Here is a 25,678-nt window from a genome sequence, read left to right as displayed (position 1 = left end):
TCCCCCAAACAAACAAAGGATTTTCCACTGGATGTTGCTGAATTCACCAAGCTTCTTCCAGCTCCACATGGCTGGACAGCAGAGCAGTATTCCCAAAAGACAGACAGTAATTGTAGTAACTAGGATTGACTTGGACATCTTTTGCAAATTTGGGAATTTTCTTGGCACTACTACTTCCAGTGTCCTTTGCATAGACTCTGTTATCTTCAGAAGCACAATTCTCACTTAATTGCTTTACAGGGGGCAGAGTAGGGAGAGCATGGTGGGGGCTTACGCTTAAATGCAAACCCATTTTCTCCTCTTACCCTTTCCTCTTTGTGACCGATATTGAAAATATTCTAAACCCCACTTTTTCCCTAATAACATCAGTTCCTTTGTGGTCTACAGATGAACAGGCTGAGGATTAACAGCTCCTTCCCAGGAGCAAAATGATTCAGCAGAAGAGGAATGAGCTCAAGACAGATTGGGTATGTTTGATCTCATATTAGCAGTGGCAATACATGCCCAAAGGAGACATTTCTCCTGCCAAGCACTTACTTTCTTCTTAATTCTTGTCAGAATATCTTCCAGGTCACAGGTGGAAAGAGATTGTTCCAAAAGCATTTTAAATTGTTGATGATTGAGCAACATCTTCACCATCTCCTGTACATAATGCGGAAGGAAGGAAGGAAGGAAGGAAGGAAGGAAGGAAGGAAGGAAGGAAGGAAGGAAGGAAGGAAGGAAGGAAGGAAGGAAGGAAGGAAGGAAGGAAAACAAAAGTGAACAAACACAGGAAGAGTGTTAACAGAAGAGGCTGATACCTTAAACTCATCAGGGGCAATCCTTGCAGAGAAGGCATTACCTACTCACAAAGAGGGAGATTTACCTCACTTGACACTGCACAGTGCTGTCAGCTGAACACAAGAGGCAAGAGGACAATGTGGGGCAACAGAAAAATACCAATTCACTCTGACACTGGGGGTGTGCTTCTGTGGCATCAAAGCATCCCAGGGAACAAGCAAAACACATCTGCTTTGTTGTCAGAGCCTGTTAGCAGTGTCTTGCTGCCATTGCACAATAATTTGCCTTTCTTTAACTGGCAGGGAAGCCAGGACAAAACACCTCATGCATCCTCTTGATTATTCTCTACTATGTGTATGCACAGGGGCAGCTAGTTGCTTTGGTGTTCTTGGCAGCTATTAATGGCAATTTCATCATCAAGGAAGGGGATTTTGGTGGTTTGGGTTGATTTTGCCAGTAGGAAACCAGAGTTTTCTTCAAGAAGAAATGTGGAGCTCACTGAGTCACAGATAACAGCATTCTAGAAATCTTCAGAACAAGAAGTTTAGAAAGTCTGAAAAGATTGGCTAAAGACCCCTGAAATATTTCTAGGATAGTGTGAAGTTAATGCGAAATGGATGTTTGGGATCCTTCAGTGATGAACATTAGCCACCACTTTGGCTTTGTGTTGTGCACCTAAGGCCAAATAAAAGTGTTGGACTGGCTGATCTGAGCTCTTTTGATCTCAGTAAAGAATCCTTCAAGCCACAGGAAAAAGTTGGCAATGCTCCTTTTTGCTGGCCAGCCTCAGGTTTCCCAGTGTAGCCATTTGCCCAGGCAGCCCAGAGCAGTGGTCACAGTGCCAAGGCTGACAGAGCTCAAGAAGAGTTTGGACAATGCTCTCAAGCACATGGAGTGACTCTTGGGGTGTCCTGCACATCGCCAGGAGATGGACTTGATGATCCTGATGGGCCCTTCCAACTCAGCATATTCCATGATTCTATGACCCTTATTCACACCGTGAGGTAACTTCATATTCCCTTTAGTTTCCACTCTTGTGTGGTTTCACCTTTATAGCCAGACACAAAGCGGTTTTCCTGTTTTGGGAGGTGAAATGAAGATCATTACCTTGTGTCCTTGTGACAGTCCCGAGCAAGCTTCCCTGCCACGTGTGGCAGCCTCTCAGCCCTGGGTGTGCCTGCGAGCTGGGTGACTCCAATTCTCTCCATCAGGGACAGGAGGAGTTGGGCCGCACACTCGCGCACTGGGGCGTGGCGGCTGCTGGGGAGGAGAGAGCAAACCCTGGGCACAGGGACAAGGAGCAGCAGCAGCGCCGGCCTTGGCCAGAGCCTGCTCCCTGTCCTTGCTGGGGGAAGGAGCCTGGGCTCTCCCTGCACCCTCAGACACCTGCAGAAGGTTCTGCCCTCAGCTAAACACAAAGGTAGCATTGCACACAAGGCCTGCCTGCACGGAAGAGGGAGAATTCAGTCTCCCTGCACTGTCTGATACTCAGTTTCTTTCACAGTATTTATTCTGAGAAAGATTAAAGAAATAGATGACATATGAATAATCTAGAAATTAAGGACAATTCATGCTGACCCATCAGAGGGGACCCAGTACACAGAGCTGCAGCAGGACTGAGGCTCTTTCCACCCATTTATCCCCAAATCTGCAGACCTTTGGAAAACAACAAATGCAAGGAAAACAACAAATGCAAGGAAAACATGTCGTGGGCTGGGAAGTTGCAGAATATCCAGTAATGCAGCCTGTTTCTTCTGTGGGGCTTGTCAACAGAGAAATCTGAATGTTTTACCCTATTGCAAAGCTGAGGAAAGGGTGGCAGGCAGTTTAGCTGGACTGTCCTGTTCTAGAGAGTGTCTCTTGGGAACTATCAGGCCCAGCACCAACATTTAAGGCAGCATTTGCTTCAACTGTCCCATGGCAGTCAGCCTGTGAAGGTGCCTGTAAAGTGATTCATCATCTCAAGGCTAACATGAAACATCACTTTGAATAGAAAGTAGAGCTCTAAGGCCAGGACAGTCATACAAGACTCCTTTGGCAGGAGCTGCACCTGCTGTGCAGGCTGTGCCACACCCAGCAGATTGTCCCCCATGTGCTCCATGCCCCAGCAAGGACCCTCCTCATTTCTCAAGTTAATGGCGTCATGAGGAGACGTGGTTTTCCCAGGGCCTCTGTGGTTAGCACTGTGAAATACCAAACACTGCTCACAGCTGCAATTGCAATTGTCCCTCTGCCCACAAAAGCACAAGGCTCTATCCTAGGCCTTTGCAGGCACTTTCCCTTCCCCACTGATCACCACATCTAGGAAAATCTGACAGACTGGGAGAACTCCAGGAAGCAGCAGGAAGCTGAGTCAGAGGAGCTTTGGTTTGGATATCAGGAAAAAGGGTTTTTCACCCAGAGGGTGGTTGGGCACTGGAACAGGCTCCCCAGGGCAGTGGTCACAGCACCAAGCCTGACAGGGTTGAAGAAGCATTTGGACAACAATCTCAGGCACTTGGTGTGACCCTTGGGCTGTTCTGGGCAAGACCAGGAGCTGGACTCGATGGTCCTGATGGGCCCCTTCCAACTCCCCATATTCTACACTTCTGTGATTCTGAGAACTAATGGGCTGCAGGAGGGCAGAAATAGGTGACAAGACGAAAGAAGTGAGGTTGGTCAAAAGAATCAAGTCACTGAGTTCACAGAAGATGCAGGATACAGGACCCTTCCCTCCCAGCATTCCCATTCTCTGTCTCATCCCTTCTCCCTCCCACACACACAAAGGTGAAGAACATCACTAAAAGGAGAAGAACCTACTTGGCTCCCATGTCTATGAGAGCAGTCATTGCTCGTGCAGGAGTCACATTCTCCACCATGATCCCCAGGGTCTGACTGGCTGCTTTCTGAACAAATTCTGGGGAGTTGGACACCCTCTGGAGAAGGAGCCGAGAAACCTCATCCACCTCAGAGTCCATGTCCTTCTTCAAGGTCACAAAGAGCTCTCCCAGAGTGACAATGGCAGAGTAGGACACCTTGGAACGGAGGTTGGTCACCTGGGGAAGCCATGAGGGGAAACATAAGAATCACCTTGGAAAGAAAACCAGTTGCCTTCAACAGAAGTCCCAGGAAAAGACAACACATCCCACTGTGTCTAGAGGAGCATACAAGGACAGGAAGAGCAGGAGAGCGCAAGCACAGAAAGGCACTTACTCTGGCACCAATTTCTGGCTTCAGACCTGCTCACTGCAGGCCTAAAAAAAAATATTCACTTAAGTGTTCTACTTAAAATTTCTAAAATGTCCAGAGCTTTGATTTTAGGCCCTTTTACTAGAAAATTAAAGCAAGTGCTGCTTTCAAATCATGAAGGCAAAAGTCAGAAAGATAAAAGAGTCAGGTGCTGCTGTTCAAAAAAGCAACACCAGCAGCTGAAGCACTATGCCAGGAAACAGAAAACACAGGCTCAGGTCTACAGAATAATTTGCAGTGTTGAATTACAGCTTGGGCAGAGACTGGGACTCTGGCAAATAACATCATTAGTGTCTCAGTTTCTGCATTTGCACATTGCATTATAAAGGCTCCACACTCAAAGATGAGTGTCAGATACCCAACCTGCCAGTAAATACAGCTGCATGTACCCACAGATCCTACAGACAGCTGACAGACACTAGAAATCTAAGGTCTAAAATCAGAAATGACGGCAGACCCTGAGCACACATGGAGATGAACAAGCACATACCTACTCTACACACTGTGTATGAAGTATGGGGGACAATTCCGAACAATGTTCTCACCTCGCTGGTAACTGCCAAGCAAACCTCACCAAGTCTACAAAGCAGGAGCTCTGAATGGGACCCAGCCAGGTGTCTGATGGTGAAGAGTCCCTTCTCCTTCAGCTCCCTGAAAGGCAGAAGATTTGATTTTTCTCTCCACCAAGGCAGTACCCTCTCAAATGACCAGGCTGGCAGCTCAGTTGAACAATGGGAGGTGCTTTTCAAGGAGTGCTTAATGAAATTGTGGAATGCATTGCCCCAGGATGCTGTGGCTGTCAAAAGCATTCACAAACCCAAGAGGCAAAGAGTAGGGTTTTAGAGTGGCCATTTGAGAAGACAGCCTTTCTGAAACCTCTGGCACATGAGGCCCCTCTGTCACTGCTTCCTAGGAACTGTGAGACCAGGCCATGCTGCTATTTGTTGTCTCCTCCCTGTACCTGTCCCTGAGACACAGTGCCACCGGGCTGTTATTGGGGCATTTTCCTTCTTTGCCAGCCCCAGCAGGCATTCAGCAGGGAGAGTCTGCACTGCCACTCTGGAGCTGAGTTTCCACTCTGTGATCTCGGCCTCTCTGTCACCCCCTCCATTTCCCCTCACACATTCCCCAAAAAAGCAGCAGGATGTCTGCTGGGACCACCTCAGCCTGCAGGAAGGCCAAGTGGGTCCTGGCCTCTCCTGACCCACAGCACAGCTTTCTTTCATCCCAGCATGGAAATATAAAAACTGTATTATCACATCACACAGAGGGCCAGGAGCTTTTTATTTTGGCTGCAAGTGTCCACAGGGCATTGGGGAAGAGGAGAAAAAGAGTGTTTTGCAACAAGCAACCTGGCTACTCCGGCAGGATGGTAGGAAAAGTGTCTGGAAGCTGCTTTTTAGGAATTTGGTGGTTCTGCTGAAGCTCCTGACAGAGCTGATGGGCAGATCACAGAGCTGTGGAGAGTTCCTGGGAAATTTGTCCTTGGATATATCTACGAATGCTCTCCCAGCCATGAACTGCCATCCGTGTCCTGTCCATATGTTACTGCCTTGACTGTTGAGTGTCTGAGGTGCCTCTTGAGGCTGCTATGGACCTCCTTCACCAAGGAATGGATTGTAAAACAACATCCCTTTCTGCTTCTGTTTGGGCCCACTGACAGAGCCTGGACCACTGTGGCTCGAGCTTGGGCTCTGGCCAAGCAAGATTGCTGATGAGAGCAGCTCATGGTCCTCAGCTCTTCCCTGCTGCTGGGACAGACAGACATGGCCATGGGGACAGAACGGAGCTGCCCCATCTGCCAGGGCACTAAGAAGGATGTGAATTTTTCTCTGCCATGTCACCACCAGTTGTGCCTGGGCTGCATCCTGCAGTGGGCAAAGAGAAATCCAGCGTGCCAACTCTGCAGAAGAACGATAGAAGCTTTCAGGTTTTCCGAGTAGGATGAACAGGACTACATACAATTTGCCATCAGCTTCCCCAAACAATTGCTAGAGTCCAGCAGGGAGAGAACCTGGCCACCTTGCTGAAAGCAGCCCCCAAGACCCTGTGATGGCTGCTCCATCTTCCCCACAGGGAACACTGTCCCCAGCTGAGCAGGGGGCTGCAGGACCAGAGCCTGTGGATGGCCTCCTGCCCAAGGAGTGGGCCAAATTTTTCAAATAACAATGTCATCTACTGGACCAAAGGTGGCCCTGGCTGCAGCAGAAGCTGGAGGGAATATGCCAGCACCAGAGATGGCTGGTTAAGGAATTCCTAGAGCAGCATCCTGCACGCCCTCTGTGCCTATGGTCAAGCTGCCAAAACCTTGGTGCCAGTACTGCAGCTTCTCCTCTGTAGCAGTCTGAATTGCTGCTAGCATAGTCCAGGGTAAAGAAGCAAAAAGGGCCTTTGCATAATGTCCACAGACGTTTTATTCAGCTGTGCAGGGAGATGTTCAGCTCCCAGCACCCACACACAGAGGGTCTCACTTTGTCTCCACAGGGGCCTGGGGGCTGACCCTGATCTCGGGGCAGTACAAAGATAAGGGGGCCAATCAGGGAATAGGGAAGGTGTGGCTCAGGAACACAGGAACAGACACAGGAACAGGGGAAGGAGCCAATGGGGTCTAACAGCTTTTTGAGGGAAGCTTCTTGTGTCTCCCTAGACCAGGGAATGCCCCCCCAGGGTCTCCACAATTCCTCCTGTTTTATATTATTGGGAAAGCTTCTCTGAAGGATTGACTGAATCAACACAAAATGACAAAAACAATCAAAAGCGTTCATTGGACAATTGTTCAAAATTCATACAATTCTGAGTTCCCAAAGTGCCAACAGATTTCTTGGAGTGTCTTAGATCTGGCAGGAGCGATGCAGGGTTTTCTTAGCACAGTTTATCAGGAAACTGAGTCATTCATACTGAACCTCTGGTCCGTGGCCTCCTCACTGCCATCGTGCAGCAAGGGGGCCCAGAGGCTGCTGTGCTCTGGCCCTGTCAGGGATGAACACAGTGGCTCTGTGGCCAGTGCCAGCTCCAGCTCCAGCAGCTCACAAGAGGAGACTCTTTCCAGAAGCTCTGCTGGCTCCAGTGTGGCAGACCAACAGAGCCCACTGGAAGCCACCCTCCATTGCAGCCACCCCCAGGTGCGCCCATCATCACTGCAGAGCAGGAGCTGCCCCAGAGGAGCCGCGGCAGGAGCTCGTGGCAGTGGCAGGTCCCTGTGCCCGGGGCAGAGCCACAGAACCTCTGCTCCTGCCTGGGACAGGGGCTGCTCACCCTGGTGTCCCACCAAGAGCAGGGATCCTGGGCCCCAAACTCTGCCCAGCCCTGCAAAAGGCCACCCCGCCAGCAGTGCCAGTAAGGTTCCTGCAGCCATTCAGCCAAATCAGAGGAAACAAATATCTCTTCAGCTGACACAGCCTCTGCACACAGCTTTCTCCCCCTTTCTCCTGGTGCCTTTCCCTGACTCCAGGAAGAGCTGCAGGAAATGCTGTGTGAGCCTTGATGATGGAAGAGCTACTGATAAAAACACTGCGGTGATGCTTTCAGAGGAGTCATGAATGGAAGACTGACCAACCTTCCAGCCAATGGTATGCCAAAAGTTCCCATTCTTTAAATAATTGACTGCAATAAATTAGTAAAAAGAAAGATATGGAAACAAATCTCCCACAGCTGCTGGCTTTCCTCAGGCTCCATGGTCTATGTATTGCTAGACTTACTTCATTTAGGCAGAATATTACCTGCCCTGACTTGTTGGAGACTGACCACAAGGTCTCATCTGTGGTGGGCAGTCACTAAAATTAGCTCAGCAGAGGCATCTTCAGCTGTCCAAGTGTAGCAGAAATACATATTCTCTGCTTCATGAGTGTGTGGCAACAGCTGCTGGTGTGCATTTGTCAGCGTTGCTTCATGGATTACTCCTGGGAAGGAATTGTGTGCACAGGCACAGTGTGATGGCTTCCATCTCCTCTAATTACTCCAATTGGATGATGGCCAGAACTTTTAGGCAAAAAGCATCCTGACAGAATAATTTACAATACTCTCCAAACTACTCCTGTGGTTTTGATTTTCTTACTGATTAGGTTCAGTGTCTGGCCTCAAGAAATTAGTCCAGAAAGAACAGGCAAAGCTCAGCTTGTAAGTTAGAGTGCAAGTCTTTAATCTGCTGGTTTTGCAGCATGTACAAACAACTTTTCAACATATTTGCAAAAAAATCTCTTAGTTCTTGCTCTACCTATCCAGAACCTGACTCTCTCCTCGTTTTTTTTTTTTGATTTGAGATCCAAGCATGATGTTTTTCTGGACAGGGAAGTAAGAATCAGCTGCAAATGCAGACTACAAGTGTGAATCTATACTGCAGGAACTGAACTGTAGCTTAGAATTAAAGGCAAGAAGTGATGCCATGGTAAATGTGAACGTTTAGTGCTGGCATAGGAGCCTTCTGCAATGCCCCACCAACCCATGGTTCACATTGCTGCAAACTCCCTTTCTGATGTTACAAAGACTGTTGAAGAGCTGGTTGTAAGTAAAAAAAAAACCAGCCAGAATGTTAATTTTTGTTAATATGGCAAACAATGACTATCTAATAGTTCAGAGCTCATAGAAGTGAGTATTCAGATTTCCACTTAGTATGTGCAGGCAGTTTTAAGTTGTAATCAACAGGTTTATCCAAATCAAGTTATCCATAGGAATTAATTTGCTCTATGATCTACCTAAAAATGCCTCATTGTCTCATAAATTTAGTAGAAATTTGCAAAGTCAACAGTCCACAGATTCACATTTCCTGTTTAGTGGCTATTCTGCAGGAAAACTTTTAAGACTAATCAGTTTGGATGCAATTAAAATGCCAGTACATTTCATCTAGCCATCTTGGTATTAGAACAAAACCATATGACTGCACAGCCTTTTAAAAAATATTTTAAAATAGATTTTCAAATCAACACTCTGAGTAGGACTCAGAATAAAAACTCTACCAAACTTCAGCTCCTTTGGAAGATTCCCTTGTCACCCTGTGAATCAATTCTACATTCAGAAGAATAAAAGTCCCCATTATGGCGGTTTTGGTATGGTTAGGAATTGGGGAAGGGTGGTCTTCCTTCTCAGCTCCATGCTGCAGTGCCTTTGGGATGTGGCCTGCTGGCCGTTGTTTGTGCAGCCCTGGCATTTCTCCATGGGGCAGAAAGTGCAATTGCATTTCCAGCCCAAAGCCCGTGAGGAGTGGGGCGTGCAGAGCTGTGCCAGACCCAGGCCAGCAGCTGTGCCGCCAGAGGGTTTTGGTTCCTGCCCAGTGCAGCTGGTGCATCTCTGCCGTGAGTGCCTCCCCTTGCCAGGTGCCCATGGACAGCAGGTGCAGGGTTCTGCAAGGGGCATGGGACAGGGTGGGGATGTCTGCTGGCAACAGAGTGCAGCGGAGAGCAAACAGTCCAGGATGGTCCTGGAGTGTGTGACAGAGAACTCCTGACACAGCTGGTGACTGAGCCAGTGAGGGAAGGCACTGCTGGGCCTGCTGTTTGTGAGGAGAGAAGGGCTGCTGGGTGACAGGAGGGTTGGAAGCGGCCTTGGGCTCAGGGATCACAAAATGCTTGTGTTTGGTTCCCAGAGAAGGAACGAGAGACGTTGGGGAAGTGTTGACCTGCAACAAATTGTTAATTTGTTAAGCTTTATCAGGCAATGCTTAGTCGTACCTTCCCTCACACCAGTGGTTAATGTGTACAAGTGGATGTCTTAGCCTTGAGAATAAAGACAGTGGGCCTACTGAGGAGGTAGCTGCAATGCATTCAAGGAGAAGAAGGCTCTTAACGATGGGAGGAGAATTTGAGGAATGGGATGTTCACCACATGACTACCAGAGACCCTCAAGAGACCCCTACTCTAAATGTCAGTAATTTTGGGGAAGGGATTTAAACATGTCAAATACTTTGTGAGAATGTTTAGCCTGTGAGTTTCAGCAAAGTAATGAATGAAAGTAATGAAAGTAATGTCTTAGTTCCATGGATACTAACACGTGGGTGTGCATGTTTCAGGGGAGTGATTCCTCACACACCCAGCACTGAAATAAAGTAATGCCTCTTTTCTCACACTGAGCTTGCAGTGTGGATTGACCCTGCTTGGAAACTTTCATTTTGGTCATTCCTATTGAAGCATAAAGAAAGGTTGAAATGAAATCTTTTCCAGCTGTTTCCCTTTGGTTTAGCTGAGGGTTAAAATTCTGTGCTGCAGGTGTGCTGGGTGTGTGCAGAGCAGTGCAGCCCCAGACACCCCTTGGCTTGCCCACAAGTTGTCATGCCTTGTTGCCAGGTGTGCCCAGCTGTGGCAGGAGAAGGAGCCTGCAGCGCAGTGGGCACCGTGCCCTGCCCAGCCGGGGCTCTCTGGCACAGAGCAGCAGCAGTGCCAGCACCGTTCAACCCGCTCCTACCTTGACTTCCCCTGGCACACAGAAGCCTCTGGAAATCAGCACGGCCAGCGGCATTCCCAGCTTGGAGCAGCTGCTGCTGGCGGGCAGATGCTGCCAGTTTGACTGCTGCCAAAGGGGAAGAAAGGCAGAGATGTACCCGCACTGGGGCCCTGGGCATGTCCAATAAAGGTGTAAATACGTGGGGAGATTTGTTAGGAAACATTTCAGCTGTGATGCCAACAGTGATGCCAACAGTGGCTTCTCTCCTGGTTCTGTGTGTTCTAGATGAGTAACGTAATGGTTGGCTCTGACAATAAAGAAGTAGATGTTATGTGAATGTTCAAATGTATAGTGATGGTATTGTAATATATCCTCCCATAGTCCTCTTTCCTGTCCCCCTTGTAATAGCCTTGGTAGTCAGGCATTTGGGGAGGCCTGGCTTGTGACTAGCAGGCAGGGTGTAACAACACCTGACCTCCAGTCAGAATGCAAGAAAGTAATCTCCACCAATGGACAGCAGAGAAAGAGTTGACTGACAAAACTTTTGGAGGAGCTAAGGGTATAAAAGGTAGAGCATCCTTTTTGTAAATGACCAGGTGGCTGCTAGTCACAGAGACTCCCATTGCCATAATTTTTCTTATTCAGTCCTTTGTTAAGGTTTACTAAACCTTTAAAATGTTAAAAGTGAGAGTAATTTCTCACATATGCAATGCTGTGGGCCATTGTCTTGGTCTGGTTTCCTTTGCTTGGGTCCCATCTGAGTGCTCAGCTGGGGTACAGGCTGTAGGTGCTTAGGGCACTCCTGGAGTTCCTCTTGGATCCCTGAACAACAGGGTTTGGCCCATGGGGGGAGTTTGTGCTGCTTTGCGACAGAGAAGAACATCCCAGGCTCTTTTGTGTTTGCTGCAGGGAAGTTTGGTTATTGCTTTGCATAAACTCACAGACTAACATGGAGCTGTTCCTTTGTGATGTCAGGGCATGGTTGCCACGTTGTCATAGGGGCATCAGAAGGTTGCCTTGGTGCATGGAAGGCCTGAGTGTCAGAGCAGCCCAAGGCCTGCTGAGAGCAGGAGTCCCCTCCTGGTCCGAGTATTTGTCAGTGGGAAGCTGCCCACTGACAAGAGGCTTGTTCTTTTAATGTTGGGGCAAACTTGCACAACACTAATAGCATGATTCACCACCTTGCCAAAGCAGCTTTTGCTGCTTATGGCGTTTCCTTTTCTATTTATTATATGACGCACTTTGCACGTAAGTAGAGGTTTCCCTTCTGCTTAGGTTAGGGTGTAAACTAACCTGGCTTTTGTATGTCTTCCTGATCTTTCTTGGTGGCTCAGTTACTGATTTTGAAAGAGAAAGAGCATTAGGATGCCTCTGGTTTGGTAAAGCTCCTGTCAAGAGGTTCAGCTAAAAGGGAGTGTCTGTAGCCACAGGGGCAGCATTTGCAGGGGAACATGCAGGGCTCTGTTCCCTCCACGGGAGAGTCTGTGGCAGCAGAGTCTGTCATTTCCTCAGTTTGCTGGGACAAGCAAGACAGCTTTGAAAATGTAGACTGGCAGAGCTTCTTGGAAGGCCTTCTAAAAACTCTGCAGTTCTTCCCAGAATTCAGGGAAAGCTTATTTCTTTTTAAATTTTGTCATGAAAGGATTTAACTCTCTAACTTGACCCTTTACCAAGTGCTTAACTAGTGATTCTCTTTGCAAGGAAATGCAAACTCTAAAGCAGTGAGTGTCTGCCACAGCTCAGGGGGATTTTGGGGAAGCATTTCTGGGCAAGCATTTCCAGCAAATTAAAGAGAATTAGTGCATGCAACTGATTAAAAAAAAAAAAAAACACAAACAAAAAACCCCCCAAAAAAAGACCTGAAGGAGTGGATTTAAAAAGCCATTTTATGTGTTTTCTAGAACAGGAGCATTGAGTGTTAAAGAACAATTTGGATTTTCTTGGTCATGTTTGTATTCATTTACTGGCTAAACAGGTTGAAGTGTAGGCAAAAGCAAGAATACTGTCCTGATCCCTTGCTGGCTGTGTGAATGAAAGGTGTCTCCTGGAGGGATGTTACAAAATGGGAAATCTTCTCTGTTTGGGTTGACTTTTCTGTTGGATTCAGCAGCCCAAGCAGTTTTCTCACACCATCTGGTTCATTTTCCCTGCCCACTACAGGTCACCTGAAGTGTGTATTCAGCAGTGCTGATCCTGAGGTGAGTGAGAAAGGAACATTTCATGTTCCTGGTGCTTAAGAATTGTAGAGGAAGCTGAGAGCTTGGCCAGTAGCAATAGAGTGTAGAGGGCCAGCTAGGAAGGCTGAAAGAAAATAAATTTTCATGCCTGCAAGTAAAATAACAAAGGCATAAGTGGATATTTTAAAATTTCCATCTCAGAGCTTTAAAGAACTACAAATCCAGTTTTGCAGAGAGAACCTTACTTGCTGATGGCGGATGGGGTGGAATATTTACTTAAGAGCAATTTCCTGTACAGTTGAATTAGACCATTTTGATTTAGTCAGAGTGCCTTACAATTCTATTCTTATCACACTTTATGATATCTACTTAGAAGATGTCATTGTAGAACAGGAAGGCCATCTTGCAATGGTGCCTGCAGTGTCTGAAGTGCAATGGGCACCTTTGTGGCTGGGGAGCTGCATGGGCTAAAAGGACGCAGGGCTGGCGGCCATGAGCAGCTGCAGATGAGGCAGCGTGGGGCCAGGGGGCCAAGAAGGCCAAGGGCACGGTGGCTGTGCCAGCAGCAGTGGGGCAGCAGGAGCAGGGCAGTGAGCGTGGCCTGTGCTGGGCAGCGCTGCGGCCACAGCTGGAGTGCTGTGTGCAGCTGTGGGCCCTGGGAAGCAGAAAGTCATGGAGGGGCTGCAGCGTGTGCACAGAAGGACAGGGGAGCTGGGCAAGGCGGTGCAGCACAAGGCCGGTGAGGCGGTGCTGAGGGAGCTTTAGCCTGGACAATGGGGGCTCATGAGGGACCTTCAGGCAGACTTCCATAGATCCCTGCCTTAGATCCAATGCTCAGCACAAGGGCTGTTTCCCTGCCAAACATCCCTTCACTGCATCCAAGTGCTTTAGACACTGGAGTAGGTAACACTTTCATATTTTGTTTATTTGTTTGTTTGCTAGAAGGAGAAGCCTTGTATAATTTCTCCTTCTCCAGGGAGCAAGGGAGCTTTTTCTCAATCTTTCCTGCCCTTTTCCAGCACTGGCAGAAATTCTGCTAGAATTTTAGTTTTCAAGGAGGCAGTTCTGGATAATTCTGCTAGAATTTTAGTTTTCAAGCTGCGGCCACAGCTGGAGTGCTGTGTGCAGCTGTGGGCCCTGGGAAGCAGAAAGTCATGGAGGGGCTGCAGCGTGTGCACAGAAGGACAGGGGAGCTGGGCAAGGCGGTGCAGCACAAGGCCGGTGAGGAGGTGCTGAGGGAGCTTTAGCCTGGACAATGGGGGCTCATGAGGGACCTTCAGGCAGACTTCCATAGATCCCTGCCTTAGATCCAATGCTCAGCACAAGGGCTGTTTCCCTGCCAAACATCCCTTCACTGCATCCAAGTGCTTTAGACACTGGAGTAGGTAACACTTTCATATTTTGTTTATTTGTTTGTTTGCTAGAAGGAGAAGCCTTGTATAATTTCTCCTTCTCCAGGGAGCAAGGGAGCTTTTTCTCAATCTTTCCTGCCCTTTTCCAGCACTGGCAGAAATTCTGCTAGAATTTTAGTTTTCAAGGAGGCAGTTCTGGATAATGCAGTATTTTTGCACAAGAACACATAGTTTGGGGCAGGGATGTTGGTGCAGAATGAGCTGTTCTGGTGCCAGACCAGCCAGTAGGGCTTGCCCATCATTTTCAAGTTAACGACTCCTGTGTCTTTTGGCAGCCCAGGGAATCAGTGTGTGTTGTGTTTGAGCAGGAAATTAATGCCCTTGCATTCCAGATGGCCCTCGGAGTTTAGAGGAGCTGGGAGGGGCTGGGATGCATTTTTGATTCCAGCCACTTAAGCACCATCAGTGTGGTCAAGGGCAAGAGAAGAACTTGCCCGAGCACGGATGCACAAAAAGTGCAGTTCCCAGTGCAATGCTCTGGGTCTGGTTGCATTCCATAAGGACCCACACGCTCCAGATTACCCAGAAGTGTGGGTTACTGAAGCAACAGGAGAGCAAGTTCAGGATGGCTGCTGATCAGGGCACTGCTACCGAGTGCTGATATGTGTAGTGACAGAAAGGACAGTATTGATTCAGGGTGACCCGCATGTGGCGAAAAATGTGCTTTGACTCTATGATTTAGAAGGTTAAACAAATGCTTTCTTAAGCTATGTTATATTACACTAGCACTATATTAAAACTATCGTAAAGAGATACTTTACTAAAAAGCTGCTAAAGAAAAACTCGTGACTGTCTCCAGACAGTCACGACACAGCTTTTATCTAATTAGCTAATCAAGCTAAACAACTATCACTAAAATCCAATTAACAAATCACTTTCAGTAAACAATCACTATAACACATTCTTCATGTACTAAAAAACAAGAACAGCAAGTAGAGATAATAATTGTTTTCTCTCCTTCTATGATTTTCTCACTACCTTCCCTTAAAAAAAACCTAGGAGAGAGAATTATATCTCTCTCCATTCAAAGAATATAAATACCACAGTACAGTAAAGAGAGATTATAAAAGTGAGATCTATCTATCTATCTATTTGAATCTTCCTGGCTCTGCTCCAAAGCAGTGGAAGATGCAAAGCTCACCTAAAGGCATCCCTTCAGGAGAGGCATAGAGACAAGTTCCATTGACTGATCCTGAGCAGGCAGAGATGTTTCCCCCTCCAGAGATGGTTGTTTTTTCCCCTCAGTGCTGTTTTCCTCCTCCAGCTTCTTGTGCCCTGAAGCCTTCTTTTTATCCTTTAAATTTCTGCATGTCCTAAGGGAGTGGTACTATCCCATGCTGTAGCTGGGGTCTGGTGACTTTGCTCATACATGCATTACATGACACATGGTTTCCTTTGCTGGCATCCCCAGGGCTGTGTAAGTGCATTCGTTAATGGGGCCTTATGAGAAACTCTGTTACTGCTGGTCAGAATTCTCAGTTGACAAAAAAAGGGAGAAGAAACACCTTGGTCCTCCTCCATATACTGAGGTGGCCATAGAGGTTCTCTGACTTCCATCAGAGATCTTTGCATGCATCCTCATCCCCTGAATGACCCGGTTTTCTAACAAGAATGTGGATGTCAGGAAGTCACAAAGCTGGTGCAGGCCTGAAGAGAAGGTGAACTCCAGAAGTGTCTCTCACAAGGAGTGAGCTCACCCAGGAAGCCCCTGCAGAGCCAGGATGGAGCTGTGGGACAGGGCAGGGTGTCAGTCACTACTGAAAGACAAACAGGACATGGCAGAAGCAGAGGGAGGCCCTCACCAGACCCTTGAGAAATGCCACCCCTTCCCTGTCAGCTGCCTGAGAGGCTGTTGGAGCTTCAGTCCCAGATGGCCCCTGATTGTAGGGCCAGGGTCACTTTGGAATCTGTGCCTCCCCTCGGGCAGGGAATGACCCAGGAGAGCAGCAGCACAGTGCTTTGGGAACGTGTGAGCCCAGCAGTCTGTGAGTCTTGGCCCACAAAGGGCATATGGGAAGTTGAAACCCATCTTCTCTTGCTTTCTGTGCAGGTGCTTCTAGAGAAAGAGCAGGAGCACACTGCCTTATCTGAGATGCCATGCCAGACTCAGGGAGTGCTGTTCCCTGCCCGAGAGCAGGAAGAGCAGCTCAGGCAGCAGGTGGAAGAGCCACAGGAGAATGGCCAGGTGAGCATGACTGGCCAGGGGACAGAGGGAAGGGCAGGAAGAGGGGCGCAAACCAGAGCTCCTGGGACTGAGGAGGCCAGGAGTCCCATAGGCACTGGAAGCACAGAGCCTTGGAATCTGCAGAGATCAGCCCTGGGACAGGAGGGTTACAGTGGAAGCAGAGCTGAGTAGGGAAGCAGAAAGAAGGGGCTGAATAAATGTGATTTTGAGGCTAAAAGAGGGAAAAGCTGAGCTTGATGGCAGCTCTCAGTCCCTTGCTCTGCTTTTGTGTGTACAGAACATCAAGGCAGAGCCACAAGCAGAGCTGCCTGAAGCTCAGAGTGCCATCATGGCAGTGAAGAGGAGGAATGAAGACATCCAAGAGGAGAAGATTCTCCCTATGCAGAGGGGCCATCAAGAAAAACAGGTGAATGAAGGAATGGCAGCCACTCTACTCATGAAAGAGAGTCCTTTCCGTTGTTGTTTACAGAAAATTGACGAACACATGCAGGCATACCTGCAAGAAACTGAGACTAGAATCAAGGCAAAGAAGAAGAGGCTAGATGAAAAAATTAAAATCATCAAAGAGAAAATGAATCGCCTCCATCAGGAGCAAAAGGCTCTAGAAAAGCAAGTGACTGAAATAACAATAGGCACTGCAGTCACCCAAGGGGTACTTTCTGCCCTCCTTGCCTTTCCAGTGCAGAGCAGCAGCAGGGTGGGTGATGCCTCTGAGTGCCATCCTGATGAGGCTTCTGTCAGAGCTGCTCTCAAGGACACTTCCTGCTCTGCTGGATCTCAGCTGATGCTCTAGACAGTGGCATTATTCCTTTGGCCATTTAGCCAGCAGTCATCTGAATGAACTCCTGCTGGCTTCTTCCAGGTCACCTTGTTTCTTGAGGTGTTTTTGCAGGTGAACATGGTCACTCACATGGATTTGGAATACGAGCTACAAGCTGTCTGTATCCCTTGTGAATAATCTACTCCTGTCCTTTCCTTTACTTTCTTCCCAGTCGATGACTCCTGGCTGATGGGCACAAGCTGTAGTCTCTGACTGCTTTGTTCTGTTTGACTTGAGGTGGAAGTGTCACCATCCTACCTGGCAGCCTGCAGAGAGCTCCAGCAAATGACGGGCAACCAAGAGCCCCGAGGCTGGCATGAGGCCCAGGAACTGAACCATCCAGAGATGCTGCAGGATAAGCATGTCCCGAGGAAGGTGCAGAAATAGAGAATTTTATGGCAGGAGGTAGAACATTAGAATGAGGAGCTGCAAATGTATCTGCAGACCTAGGAGGGGGAAAGGAGTCTTTGGGAGAAGTGGAGCGGTCGTTGCTACAGTCATCCTTTAGAACAAGAAACTGGCTCTGAACTCGAGTCAAACCAGCCTTTGCTTTTGACCATTTGGTTTCACAAGTGGACATCCAAAGCAATCCAGTTGAAGAGCTCTGCATGTGGCTGACAGCAGCTTCCAAAGGGCTTGCATTTCAAATGGCAATCTCTCTTGCATTTCAGGGCAATCTCTGCCACACCTTCCTGACATCAACTCATTTCTTGTCTCAGATCTACACCGACTCTGACACTGAAGCTGCTGCAGCAGCAGCAGTGCCGTCCCAAGGAGCCTTTGCTCTCCAGCTGAAGAAGTGGAGCCTGAGCACTTGGTTCACCTCCCGTGCTGACCCAGCTGCTGCTCAGCAACAGGAGACGGCGGGTGACTCCCTGGAGCAACAGAGTACGTCTGGTGTCTTTCTTATCTGAGGGACAGTGTGTTGTGTGCACGTGTCAGCATAGCTGTACCAAAGGGTTCTGCTCAGTTTAGTGTCACAGAAGTGCTGGCAGTGCTCCGAGGCAGCAAGAGAGAGCTCTGGGTGTTCCTGCTGCCTCTGAGGGCAGCTTAGACTGGCTGGAGTTTGCCTGGGCTTCCCTCTCTGCTGAAGGCAGAAGCAGGGATTGTTCCTGGATCAGCAGAAAGCTGAGACTGCTTGAGTCCTAGCCACTGGCAGAAGCCCTGCTGAGATCAGTCTCTAGGAGAACACATCAAGCCCTTTGTGATTCTGCAGCACAACCCAATGGATCTGCTTCTTGCCCTTAACAGCTGCCAGTGCTTTGCCCTCAGATAAGATCTGGTAGGGTTGAGAAGAGAGCCCAGTGGATTCTGTGTCTACCATCACCTGTTGGGACAAAAAGGGCACTGATCTGTGCCTCTTGGTGGCTGATCTCAAAGCCCATCCTGTTGTGTCCTGAATAGGGGCAACAGCTTGTCTGGGGCTCAGGCTCACTCTGGCTTCTTCCCATCGGTGCCTGTCAGTGCTCATGCTTGGGCTTTGCCAGCCTTGTTGTGGTCACTGCCCTGCCCCTGAGGGCTGGTGGGAATGCAGAGGCTGGAGCCTTCCTTAGCTGGGAGGGTCCTGCTGCTGCCCGGCTGCTGCAGCACAGAGCTGCCTGAGGCAGCAGCCCCTTCTCTGGGCCAGCTTCTGCCTCGCACGGCCTGGACTCACAAGAGGGTCAGCATCTCCTCTGGGCAGCTCTCTGTGTCACAGGGACGGCTGAGGAGCACTGCTGTCCTCTGTGCCCATGCCCGCCGTGCCGAGTTGGGAAGATGGGGATGTGTGCGGTGCCGAGAGGGCGAGTGCAACGGGAGCGACTGATCCACGCTGTCAGGGTGAAGAGAAGCGGCGCGGTTCTTCACACGGGGCACGGGCAAGGGCATCTTTGGGCTCAGCCTGCTCATAAAGGGTGAGGGTCCTGATGCTGAAAGCCCCATGGGGATTGGTTCTAGCATGAGCTGCTCTGGTTTACAAACACAGAGGCATTCTTCTGGTAAACTGCTGCAAGGTGGAAAAGATGGGAACACTTGGCAATATTCCTCCTGTTCTGAACTTGGCATCTGTTCAGAGGAATTGATACCAGATGTCCAGGTGCATTTAATCTTAGCAAGGAGGAAACTTTATTAATCTCACAGTGTTTATTCCCAAGAAAAGAAAGGCACTGTTAGTTCCAGCTCTCCTTAATGTTTCTAGATGACAAACTTACTTGCCTTGGTAGGTATTCTCTTCTGGTCCCAGTCTCCTCTGAATGTATCTCCCTAGGCTTTCCAGTGTGTCTGCTGTCAAGAGGTCTCTCACTTTAAAGGATGCTAGAAATCAGTCTCTGTGCCAGCCACTTGTGCTGTGGGCCTGCTGTTCTTTTCTTGTTGTTCCAGTTGCTGTTCCTGTTGTTGTTAGCCAGCTGTCCACCAAGGGAGGGCTCAGAGCCCCAGACAAGTGGGGCTGCCTTTTGTATCTCCTAGAAGGTGAAATCTCTGCTTTAAAGTGAACATCTTGCATTTTGTTTCCCTCGAGGAGAATGGTGAAGATGGAAAATCCTATTCTAAAATACATTGAACTGGAAAATATTGGCAGTGGGTGAGTCTAAGCAATGTTAATTGTACAAAACTATGCATCAGGTGTTTTGCTGGTGGAATAGGTATCAAGTGTAAAGTCAGACAAGCTGCAAATGTGTTCAGGCACTGGGCTTAGATTGTCAGTGCTGATCAGAATTTCTAAGTGTGCTCAGAAGGCCTTGTCAAAGACATCTCCATGCTTCCAGTGTCCTGCAGGTCTTAGGCATTTACAGCAGAGATCTCCTGTGTGGGCTGGCTTTCACTGCAAGATCTAATTACTTTTCCTTTCTCTGCTTCTGTTTTGTTTCTAGGACTTTTGGAGATGTTTGTAAAGCACTCTACACTGCCACAGGAGGAGAGGTAAATGTCAACAGCACCTGCAGACTCTGCTGCACTCGAGGGCTTTCCCCTCTGGTGTGAGCTGTGGCTGGAGCTTCGGGCAGAGCTGTGCTGAAAAGGCACAAGAAGCACAGACTGGTGCCAGCCCACAAAACACATTTGGGACTTTGTCCTCCTCAGCTGCCGGAAGGAAGGCACGGAGGCAGCGGTTCCTTTCAGAGAAGGACGCGCTCACTCGCTCTCCATTGCTAAAACAAAGGTGGTGCCTATGAGCACCTCACTGCTCTTTGGGGCTACAGCTTCAGAGTCCTGAATTCTCATTTCTGGCTGCCAGCAAATCCATCTGAAAGTTACTGGTAGTTCCTTAGCCACCTGCAGTGCTGCACTTGGGAACTGCACGTAGGGAGAGATCTGCAAAGCGTCCCTGAAAGCCCTAAGCCCTGCCCATATCACAAGATGTACCCACAGAGTATTAAGGCATGGATTTTACTTCTTCTGAGTCCCAAACAAAGCAGCAGAGAGTGTGGTCAGAGGTTTGTGGGTGATAACTGAGACACCGCTGTTACCAAGTGGTCAAGGCAAAATGTCAGTGGCCCCATGTGTCCCGTAACTGGCTCCCAAGGGAGCAGAGAAATGGGCTGTTGGAATATCAGTCCCTAATTACTGCAGTGCCTAATCACAAGGCAGTTTGGCACAGCTCATCTGTGTCATTGCAAAATCACTCACTTCACGTTCCTTGTGGTCTCGTGCCACCAACCTCTCAAGTTACTGATTTTCAATGTCATTTTAGGTGGCCATAAAGAAAATACAGCTTCAAGGACTGAGGAAGAAGGAACTAAAAGTCAATGAACTCATGATCATGAAGGTGAACAGGAATCCCAACCTGGTCAACTGTTTAGACAGGTGAGTTGTGCTTTTGTCCCATGAATGTTTGTTCATATATTGCAAACATGGAAGGTAAAATCCCACTTTGCTCACTGGCAGAAAATAGAGCTGTAATTATTCGCTAATAATTATTGCTCTTTTCATCTCCAGTGGATGGGAAGAGATTGCATTTTGTCTGCATGAGTCTTTGCTGGCACATGGTATTTGAAAATTGTTCAAAACCTCGGACGAGTCGTGTCTTACTAAATTTGTGATCTCTATATTCACAGCCACCACTTTGTTTTGGAGCTTGATTTTTTTCAAGAGTCTTCTTACATCCAGGTAAACTAACAAGGATTTCCCTTGGATTGTTGCCACTGTTTTCCATTGCTATGCATGCCAGGAAGACTAGGTGCTTTTTTCCAGAAAGACCATGCGTGACAGGTTTTATATCTGGGCTGTTACTAAACTGCACATTTTGCTTGCTGCCCATCTAAGACATCTTTTTCGCAGCTGTGTGTTTCTCCTTGAGACTGCACAGATGGCAAACAATGCACAGCCAAGAGGGAATGTCTCTTCCTTTATTTTGTCTTTGTCTCAAAGGGACCTGAAAAGAAGAATCAACCCGTCTTTTCCAAACAGCAACCTAGCCATGTACATTCATCTCCATGCCCTTGTTTCCTTCTTTCAGCTACCTTGTGGGTGAGGAACTGTCCCTGGTTATGGAGTACATGGATGGAGGCACTCTGTCCTGGAGTGACGTTATGATGCTTGTATCCCCATTTATATGTTCTGTGCCTTTAAGTCTGTCTCTGAAGAGTGAAAGTTTTGTTTGGGTTTCTCTTATCAGGGACACAGAGACTGGCAGTACATAGGGCTGCTTTCACTTTTTGCTTTTGGCTTTCTGCTTTGCTTGTTCTCTCTCTGCTCTCGCTTCTGCTTGCTTTTGCTTCTGCTTATTAGCTAGTTTAGCTAAACAGTCCAAATTCCTTCCTGGACTGTTTCTCCTCCCCTTTTTCTTCAACCATCTCAAACCTGCTCCGGACTGGGACCTGGAAACACCAAGGGTTTGCACCGTTTGGCTGCAGCAGCTGCCCCAGCGCCAGAGGGACTAACAGAGCAACCACCCCTGAAAGAGACTTTCTCATTTTGTCACCTTTTTCAGAGCTATGTCATCTGGTATTGTTCATTTTGTGTTCTGGGGGGTGCTGTGCCTTTTAAATAAACAGGTTCTTTCCAGTTCTCTCCGAGGAATTCTTGCTGAACCGGTTGGGGGGAGGGGCCGTGTGGGTTTGCTTTCTGGAGGGGCCCTCCTTTGCAGATTCTCTACCAAATTTGCCCTAAACCAGGACAAAATCTTGGCACCCAACGTGGGGCTCAAGACAGAGTGGAAAAACCCTGTTTTGACTGCATTTTGGTTGCTCTTACTCTGTGTTTGTTTAAATCAGCTAATAGCCATGCTTTTTGAATCCATAATATCTATTGGGGTTTGCATGCATTTCTGGTCCCTAGGGTTTTTTGCGATTTTAACACCTCAATGGTCCCTAGGTTTATTTTCTTATCCAGAAATAGCTCTAGTATTGTCCCTAATACGTAGTTTTTACATCAGAGGGGCAGTGACCAGACTAGTTATCCTGCTGGGCTTGGTGGCAATGATTTGCAAGAAGTTTATAAGCATGCTAGAATCTGCTCCAGGTATGAATGGTTCATGGCTATGGTTATGCACCCAGTTTGTTAGAGGAGGAGCAGCAGGGAATGAGGCTTTTTAGCCTCTGCTTTCTTTCTTCTCCTATGAATCAGTTGCATCACTAGTGAAGGATGTTCAGTTTCCCCTCCATGTTAAAGAAACCATCTTTCTGGTATTCAATCTGGTAACCTTCCTCTATACAGCCTGCTGCTTCTCTAGAATGAGGGCTGAGATTTCTAGGCGGGCTGATGAGACCCCTGACTCAGGAATAGACCCCGGTGTGGGAAATCCTAAGTGGTGTGGGAAATGGGAGGATATGGGCCAAATCCTGAAGGAATTCTCTGACCCTATAGTCTGGGATTTTCCCCATGAACAAATTCAGAACCCAGCTGAGGTGGGGAAATATCTGAAAGAGAAGTACCAGGATGAGCCTAAGGAGAGGAAGGTCATTGCAGTGAGCTGAGCCCTGGCTTGTGCTTATCGCAGACTGCTAGATACTGTGGGGCAGCAGACAGAGACAGGGGGGCAGGGAGATAAATCAGCAACTGTCCCGGTGACTCAGGCTGCAGCCAACACCCCAGGCTTGAAGCCAGTAGCCCAACCAGATAGTGAGCTTAAGCCAGCAGCTAAACCCATGGCTGTTGCTACCTGCACTAGAAGTGGGAAAATGCACGGACAAGACCAATCGACCAAAGTGGATGATGATGATGATGAAGAAGGAGAAGGAACCTCAATGCCTCCTGACATAAAATCAGGAGTCAAAGCAGCAGGTGCAAGGTCAGATGCAAATATTGAGTCTTATTCCCTGAAGGACCTTTGTGGCTTGCGGAGGGATTACACTTGATGACGACCTGATGAATCCATAATTAGTTGGCTGGTCCATCTCTGGGATGCTGCAGGTGAGGCTACAGTTCTGGATGGCACTGAAGCGTGGCATTTGGGATCCCTGTTACAGGATCCTGTCATCGACCAAGAAATGATGAGGTGTTGAAGGAAGGAGACCAGGACACCAGATGGTCATCAGCAGGTCTAATTTATTGATTAATTCGGCAACCTAAATACAGTACATAATGAGCCATATACATATTGCAAAAGCTGAGCTCAGGGTTGGCTATTCAGCTACATGTCAACCCTGCCTAATTTAGCCTTTATCTACATTCCTGTGGTTAGCAAGAATAGCAACTTCTGCATTCCACACCCCGTCCTTGTATAACTTCAGCATCTTCTTTGTGAACAAGGACACCCTGCCTGCGAAATGGCCTCTGCCCTAGTTAGGACATATTTACCAAATTGATTTGGCTGTGTCCCCTCTCCTCGAGCCACTCTTTGACAAAACTCTCCACAATGAGGGGGGCTAATCCACACAGCCTCTGGGCATGGGTCTTGGAAAGTGTTGCACGAAGATACCTGTGTGCAGATGATCTCTATATGCAACAAACTCAGTGGAAGACCAGAGAGCAAGGGATCCAATGCCTGAGAGAAATGGCAGTGGCAGAGATTATCTTCTCAGATGATGTAACAACTAGGAACCCAGACTTGGTACCATGCACGTCTCTGATGTGGCAAAAACTTGTACAACTTGGACCACATGAAAATGCTTCTGCCTTAGCCATCATGAAGAGGGATGAAAGGGATGAGACTGTGCTTGACATGGCAAGGAAGCTCCGAGCATTTGCAGATGCTGTACATGGCCTGACACATGCCAGAATCGCAGCGGTAGAAACACATCTGCAGAACTTAGAGGATAAGATACAGGAGAATCATAAGAAGCTTAAATAGGAGATTAGAGAAGACCTTCTCGAAATTTAAGCAGTACAGATCAGAGGTTCTGGTATCCAAGGCAGATGTTTCCCAGATGGTGAGAGAAGGTACACCCCACGAGCTGAGCTGTGGTTCTACCTGCGTGATTGTGGGGAAAACATGAGAAGGTGGGATGGAAAACCTACTGCTGTTCTGGCACGACGGGTGCGTGAACTGAAGGAAGCCACCAGAAGGAAAGCAACTCCAGTTGCCCGTAGCCGAATGGCCAGGTATGATGGTGATGACATGTCTGATCCCCTCGAAGGAACATCCAAAACATATGCCCAGGGAAAGAAGGATAACCAGGCTTAGAGGGGCCCTGCCTCTAGCCAGGTAGAGGCCAGGGAAAATCGTGTTTTCTGGTCTGTGTGGATTTGTTGGCCTGGCACATCAGAACCACAAGAGTACAAAGCTTTGGTTGATACTGGTGCGCAATGGACATTAATCCCATCAAGACATGTGGGGACAGAGTCCATTTCTATTACTGGTGTGACAGGGGGATCCCAGGATTTCTCTTTGGTGGAAGCTGATGTGAGCCTAATGGGAAGTGAGTGGAAGAAGCATCCTATTGTGACTGGCCCAGAGGCCCCATGTATTTTGGGCATCGACTACCTTCGAAGTGGGTATTTCAAAGACCAAAACGACTCTGATGGGTGTTTGGAATAGCTGCTATAGAGACCGAGGGCATCCAGCATTTGAACATCTTGCCTGGGTTGTCTGAGAATCCATCTGCAGTAGGATGCCTGACAGGAGAAGAGCAACGAGTGCCAATTGCCACTTCCATAGTGCATCGACGGCAGTATAGAACTACTCAAGATGCTGTGATCCCCGTGCATAAGATGATCCAAGAGCTGGAGAGCCAAGGGGTGGTCAGCAAGACCCACTCACCCTTCAACAGCCCCATTTGGCCTGTGCGAAAATCTGAAGGAGAATGGAGATTGACTGTGGACTATCATGCTTTGAATGAAGTGACTCCACCATTGAGTGCTGCCGTGCCAGACATATTAGAGCTCCAGAATGAGCTTGAGTCCAAGGCAGCAAAGTGGTATGCCACTATAGACATTGCCAATGCATTTTTCTCCATTCCTCTGGCAGCAGAATGCAGGCCTCAGTTTGCCTTCACATGGAGGGGAGTGCAGTATACCTGGAACCGACTGCCCCAAGGGTGGAAGCACAGCCCCACCATCTGCCATGGACTGATCCAGACTGCACTAGAAAGGGGAGAGGCTCCAGAACATCTGCAGTATATTAGTGACATCATTGTGTGGGGGAACACAGCTGCTGAAGTGTTTGAGAAAGGGAAGGAAATCATCCAGATCCTCCTGGGAGCTGGTTTTGCCATTAAAAAGAGAAAAGCAAAGGGACCAACTCGTGAGATTCAATTCCTGGGAGTGAAGTGGCAAGATGGACGGCGTCAGATTCCCACAGATGTCAACCACAAAATCACAACAATGTCTCCACCCACCAATAAGAAAG

Source organism: Melozone crissalis, unplaced genomic scaffold, assembly GCF_028551555.1.
Source record: "Melozone crissalis strain CALT ecotype California unplaced genomic scaffold, PUWL_Pcris_2 ptg000120l_1, whole genome shotgun sequence".
NCBI classification, from domain to species: Eukaryota; Metazoa; Chordata; class Aves; order Passeriformes; family Passerellidae; genus Melozone; species Melozone crissalis.
This window is presented reverse-complemented; position numbering follows the sequence as displayed.